This window comes from Solanum lycopersicum, chromosome 9 (assembly GCF_036512215.1).
Source record: "Solanum lycopersicum chromosome 9, SLM_r2.1".
Classification (NCBI taxonomy): domain Eukaryota; kingdom Viridiplantae; phylum Streptophyta; class Magnoliopsida; order Solanales; family Solanaceae; genus Solanum; species Solanum lycopersicum.
This window is the reverse complement of record NC_090808.1, coordinates 68,124,207-68,131,765: the sequence shown is the minus strand read 5'-3', so window position 1 is coordinate 68,131,765 and position 7,559 is coordinate 68,124,207.

Sequence of the window (7,559 nt, the reverse complement as noted above, 5' to 3'; positions counted from 1 at the left end):
TAAAATTAGTGGACTTTAAACATGGATTAAAATCAATATTAACTCAATAAATATACAATGTAATTAAATCTGAGATTTTTATGAATTTTCATAATTTAGGTATATTACATAATGAGCTTCTATAAATGGTATAATTATATTATTTTTTCTTTATATGTGATTTTTCTTTAATTAGGTATGTATTTAATAAAGAAAGGAATAATATTGAATTTTAAAAAAAGAATATCATTATTTGTAAGACATTAATATAGAAAATACATTATATAATGGATAAGAATATTTTTAAATTTTACATAGACTTTTACTTTATAAATTGAAAATAATTATATTTTTATATTTAGTCAAAAGAGAAAAAAATAATCAACACATATTTTTGCTATAAAATTGGAGTAACATCAACACATACACACACAAAAAAAAAAGTATTTGACACACCCCAAGAAAAACATGACTTCTCCATTGTCTCAAGTTTTTATATTTTCTTTTATGCTAAGTTTTTTCTCATCAAGTTATGTTAATTCATTGGTCTTGGTTGACTACCATGTAGCAATTATTAATGGTGTTTCATCCGAAGTAGACGTAAAATGCACGTTGAGGGGACAAGGTCTTGATGATCATTCAATAAATCCAAAAGATTTATATATTATCGATATTCCTATAGTTGTTAAAGGTGACAATCATGTCTTTTGTGACATAACACTAACAGGTACTAAAAAACATGGACATTTTGAGATTTTTAACTATGATAGAGATTTCAATACCTGTGATGGTGATAGAAATTGTTATTGGAAAATACAAGACGGAGGATTGTGTTTTCTCGGTGGAACCAAATGTAATTTGTTCTTCAAGTGGAACTAATTAAGAAATTGATTAATATATTTTATTATTGAATTTTATAGTATTTTTTTCCTCAATATATATGAAATCAAGTTGATTATATTTTATGTGTTTACTTTATTTCATTAGTTTTATTTTACTAATGTATCTCTTTCTTATTTCATTTGTTTGAAATGATTTTTTTTATTCGAGAGTGTATCAAAAATAACTTAATTCTTTATAGAAGATTTATCATGACTTTGATGAATAAAGAGTATTATCACAAGGGTCACGACTAATATTTGACAGATGGAAATTCAAAATTTAAACTCAATAAGTTGAGAAATAACTTTTTTAAATTAAAATGTATAACACAAATATATATTCAAGACATATATATTTGAATTAGATACTATTTATAATGATAGAGACAGATAATTTTTATTTTTGCTTACAAAGATAATAATCCTTTAAGAAATTTTGAATCCTTTGTTTATTATTCATCTAAATTTATGAATTACGCAAGGGAATTCAACATATAAGGTATATATACATATATAAAATAATGTATACATTATTTTATGTATATGTACATAAAATAATTTTTATTCTATCTAAGATATATTACCATTATTATGCGTTTGTTACGAGGGAATAAATAAATAAATAAATTGATAATTTATTCATTCTTGTAGTGCACTCTCATTTTCTCTATAAGAGTTCAATTCAAACGATGAATTACAATATATATCAAAAATATTTTAATTTTCTTTGAGCACCCAACTCAACACAATATAGACAAATTAATGTCCAAATTGTCATAAATTAATTTAAATATTTTTGAGTTAATTTTTTAAGTGGTCATTAACAATTGATTATGAATTGATATAAATATTTGCCTAATAAAATCATCTTGATCATTCATATTTTTTTCAATCGTAACTCTTATGCTTTCTTTGTCTATAACCCCCAAATATTTATTGTGTAATTTATTAACACATAACGGTGTATCATTTTTTTAAAAAATAAGTTCAACTTTTATATTATATGAAAGTATACACATTCACAATAATCACTAAAATATAATTTTATCGTGTTGTATAAATGACTTTTGCAATTCGTCTAAAGTATAATATAATCATTATCGTATAAATTTTATGAATTATATAGTTAAAATATGAAATTACAATCTATTCCTATTTAGTTTGTAATTAAATTAATTTCTGAAAAAAAAGTAAAATAAATCAGATATAATATGTAGCTCAAATATATTAAAAACTAGCTCGATACATGAGCTACACGTGAAAATATATATGGGCCTAGAAATTACGAATGGAACGTGTTGGGATCTCAAAAGGAATTAAAACATTTTGAAGATTTTTTTTTTTGACTACTTATAATTAACTCTTTATTTATGGAATGTTTAGTTGATTTTAAATATGGGTTAAGAATCAATATTAACTCTATAAAATCTAAATTGTGATTTATCCTAAAATTTATTTGAATTTTTATAATTGAGGTATATTACGTACTCTATAAATGGTATACTTATATTATTTTTCCTTTATATGTGATATATAATATATTTTTATTATTAGGTACTTGTTTAATAAAAAAGGATTAATATTGAACTTTTTAAAAAAGAATAAGCATAATAAATAAATAATTTACATAAACCGATATAAAAGGAATACTATTTTTATTTAAGCAGTTTTTTATTTCTCTTCCTGTTTAATCTCTTTTTTTTTTTCCATAGGCTTTCACTTCCATAAATTAAAATTAATTATACTTCTATAATTAGTTAAAAGAGGGGAATAAATATCGACACATTATTGTTATAAATTGGAGTATTATGAACACATACACACACCCCATCAAAAAATGACTTCCATATTGTCTCTAGTTTTTATACTTTGTTTTTTTTCATCTACTTTTGTTAATTCATTGATCTTGTTTGATTACCAAGTAGCAATTGTTAATGTTGCTTCATTAAAAGCAGACGTAAAATGCACGTTGAGAGGACAAGGTCTTGGTGATCATCCAATAAATCCAAGAGATTCATATACTATTGATATTCCTATAGTTGTCAAAGGTGATAATCGCGTCACTTGTGACATTGCATTGATAGGTACTAAAAAACATGGAAACTTTGAAATCTTTAACTACGACAGAGATATCAATACTTGCGAAGGTGTCAGTAATTGTCATTGGGAAATACAAGATGGAGGATTGTGTTCTCTAGTTGGAAACAAATGCAATTTGTTCTTCAAGTGGAACTAACTAAAAAGAATTTGATTGATGTATTTCATTATTGAATTATAAGAGTAGTTTTTTTTTCAATATATATAAGATTAAGTTGATTATATTTTACATGTTTATTTTATTTCATTATTTTCTTTACTACTATTATCTCTTTTCAAATTTTTATTTAAACCTTCACAAGATAAGTAATTTTTTAATCGATTAATTTGAAATTAGTTTAGCTGATCTTTTATACACCATTCAATATAATATGAAACATTTTAATTTGAATTAGGAATTATGTCCGTGGTGAAAGAGGTTAGTCTACAATTTATTAGATTTTGTCGAGCATTCTGTAAAAAAAATTACTTTTAACGGTAATAAATATACATATTAACAAAGAGTGTTAAAAATTTTATCGCCATGAATTAATTTTTCATTAGATCCAATGTCACTATAAATTTAGCGGCATTTACAAAAAATGCTAAAATGTAATTTATCACTGATAATTATCTCTAAGAAAACATATTTAGTGATAATTAATTTATTATTAATAATTATTATTTGATTTAGTGAATATGAAATTCAATTTAATTTTCTTTGACCACCCAACTTCAACGAATTGCCTAATTTGTTAATGTTTGGGTCAAATATACAAAATTAATTACACTTCTATTTTAAGTCAAATGGTCATTTACTCAATAATTAAAAAAAATAATAATCAAATTACATGCTTTGAATCTTAAACAACACAAAATAAAATTATAAATTTTACTCACACACACACACAAAAAAAAAAAAATATCATGGCTTCCAAATTATCTCACCTCTTGGTCCTTTTTTTCCTACTTAATTTCTTCTACTTATCTTATGTTAATTCAATAATCTTGTTTAGTTACAATATTTATATTGTTAATGGAACTCCAAATTCAGTGGATACACATTGTTATTTAAGAGGAGGTGATGTTGGTGACCATCCACTAGCTCCAAATGAATTTTACACAATTGGAATTCCAATTGTTGTTAAAGGAGATAATCATGTATTTTGTGATATTATTTTTGGGGGAAAAAAAGGAAAATTTGAGCTTTTTAATTACGATAGAGATCTAAAATCTTGTGATATGGATACACATACTTGTTATTGGGATGTACAAGAAGATGGATTATGTATGAGGGTAGGAGATCATTGTATTTTGCACTTCAATTGGAATTAATCATTAATTTCGATTGAAATCTTATAATAAGTTCTATTTGGATATAAAGTCTATGAGTTTTTCCTTTGATTTGAGTCTCTAAATCAATGCAATTTAATTAAATAAATACTTACAACATGATTCTGAAGCTAACAACACTCACATCAAGCAATTTGAAAAATAAGATCAAATCGACCCAAACAATGAATATCACCAGAAAAACAGAAACCAACACTATGCACAACGCGTAAATATTCCCAAAATGGACTCTTGAAATTTTTTTGGAAGCATGATTACATGAAACAAATATGCTACGCAACCAAATTCAGCGTTTTGAACTCAATGCGATCATCAAAATACGAATCTGAGGTTCTCTTGGCTCGAAATTCATGAAAGTTGTAATAAATTAAATCAATGTTCAAAAAGACCAAACTAACCTCGAGACCTTTGAAAATTCAACAAATGCCTCTTTTAGGACTAAAATCATCATTGAAACCTACTGAAACTGTTGGAAATCTGACTCGATCAAACGAAGTCCGAATGTTGATCAAAGTCAATTTAAAGATCAAATTTAACTTAAGACCTCAAATCAATAAAACCCCTCTGAATATGAAACTGACGATCTTATAAACCAATTTGCACATTTTATAACTAATGAAGCTGACAATTTTATTTCGAGACTCAAAACTCTCATTGACGCTGAAAATCACTTTTAACTGACTTAAAGCCTTTCAAAACTTCAAAACTTTTAAAACCCACAATTTTTCACTTAACTTTCAAAGCCAACCTCACGAACCAATCAAAAATGACGCTGGACAACTATGAAAGAGGTAAAATAATAATTTTACAATTTTTTCTAAAAGTGACCTTTCGACTTCATGTCTTTAATTACAAAAAAAATAAAATAAAATGATGGGGAAAACCAAGAATGTTAACTCTTAAGAATAAAAAAAGATTTTCAACGACAATAAATATTCACATTAACAAAGAGTGTTGAAAGTTTTACCCGTATTAGTTTGAGTTGACCATTTACAAAAAAATGCTAAAATGTAATTTATTATTAGTAATTGTCTCTCAAAAAAAATATTTAATAATAATTAAACTATAATTATTATTTTATAATCACTAAAAATTATTTTTTACGTAACGAATATGTTAAATAATTTGATTTTTCTTTGACCACTCAACTTAACTAAATATCTCAAAAGGGGTTTTATGTATATGATATATTTTATCATATTTAGAAAAAGTTTAAATTGACCATGAATTGTGACACAAATATGTAACTAATTTGGAAAAATAATTACTCTTCTATTTTAAGAACTATGGTGATTTACTCAAGAGATTAAAAAAGAATCATATTACATACATTTGAATCTTAAATCACACAAAATACAATTATAAATAATACTTTCACACACACACATAATATCATCATGGCTTCCAAATTATCACACCTCTTGGCCCTTTTTTTCCTACTTAATATCTTCTACTCATCTTATGTTAATTCAATAATTTTGTCTATTTACAATATTAATATTGTTAATGCAACTCCAAAATTAGTGGATACACATTGCTATTTAAGAGGAAGTGATCTTGGTGATCATCCATTAGCTCCAAATGAAGTATACTCAACTGAAGTTCCAATTGTTGTTATAGGATTTAATAATTTATTTTGTGACATTACTTTAGGGGATAGAAAACAAAATTTTATGCTTTTTGATTATGATAGAGATGGTAAATCTTGTGATTTGGATACAAATACTTGTCATTGGAATGTACAAGAAGATGGATTATGTTTGACATCAGGAGATCATTGTATTTTGCAATTCAATTGGAGTTAATTATTAATTTCAATTGAAATATTATAAGTTTTTTTATCTGGCTATAGAAGTTAAGTTGGTATTAATCGTTTGAGCTAATAAATGGACGGGTCATTTGATCAAGTAGTCAAGAGTGAGTTTATGAGGTAATTTTTACAAATCTAGCTATTACTATCTATCATCAATGCTAATTATCATCATTTACCATCAACAACTTTTATATTTAATTTACTTATCGTATTTTATTGATTTACGTTGGATTAATTTAGTATTTTTTTAAATATAGTGGTTATTAATTTTTAAATATAGAAAATTTTAATACACATAAATGTTGAAAAATAAATGATTTCAAAAATTTTAATATTCAAATGCAAACTAATAAAGATAATATAAATTCTCTTAAAGAAAAAAAAAGAAATATAATAAGGGCAACTTTCACATATAGCAAACAAAAAATTCATATTTGTATCCTATAGCAAAGTTTGCATAATTGCGCTTAATAGCAAACATAAAACTGTATAATTCGCTACACATATACAATTGTATAATTCGCTGGCCTAAATTGTATAATTCGCTGGTCTATTTCCCTGTAATTGTATAATTCGCTATCCTATTTCACTGTAATTGTATAATGCACAATTATATAATTCGCTGCCTATTTCGCTGCAATATTTGTATAAAATTTGCTATGCATACAATTGAATCGAACTAAAATGTATGTATATTGCATAATTATAAGTGTATAGGAAGAAGATATATGTTTTTCTCTCGCTTTATACAAAAACAGAAACACAATATATACACTTATGTTGTATAAAGCGAGAGAAAATTGTATTTCACTGCAATCGTATAATTCGTTGTTTTTTCGCTGCAATATTTGTATAAAATTTGCATTTGTCTACAATTGAATTGAAGTAAAATGTTTGTAAATTGTATAATTAAGTGTATAGCACGAAGATATATGTTTTTGCATGTGTATATACAACTTTCTCTCGCTTTATACAAAACAGAAACACAATTTGTACACTTTTGTGTATAAAGCGAGAGAGACGAGTAGAGGGAGAGTGGTGAGCGAGAATGGGAGAGTGGCAAACGAGATTTTTGGGAGAGAGGAGACTGACAAACTTTGGCTAACGTTTGCTATGGAGCACAATTAAATCAAACCGTAGCTACTCTATTTATTTTAGGTTATTAGTTTGCTATTATATACAATTATCCTATATAATAATGGAAAACTTTCACATATAGCCACTTAAAAATAATTAATTACTCACTATAGCTATAGTTTGATAATTACACTTTGTAATTACACATTGTAATTACATGTTATTTGGAGGAGAGAGGCGAGCGAGACTGGCAAAGAGAGGAGAGAGGCTTACACATTTTTTTTGGGAAAATGTGTAAAATAATCAACGTAACTACATACGATAAGATATTTTCTGGATTTTTTTAGAAAAAGTTATTTCCTCAAATAAAATGTTTTTCA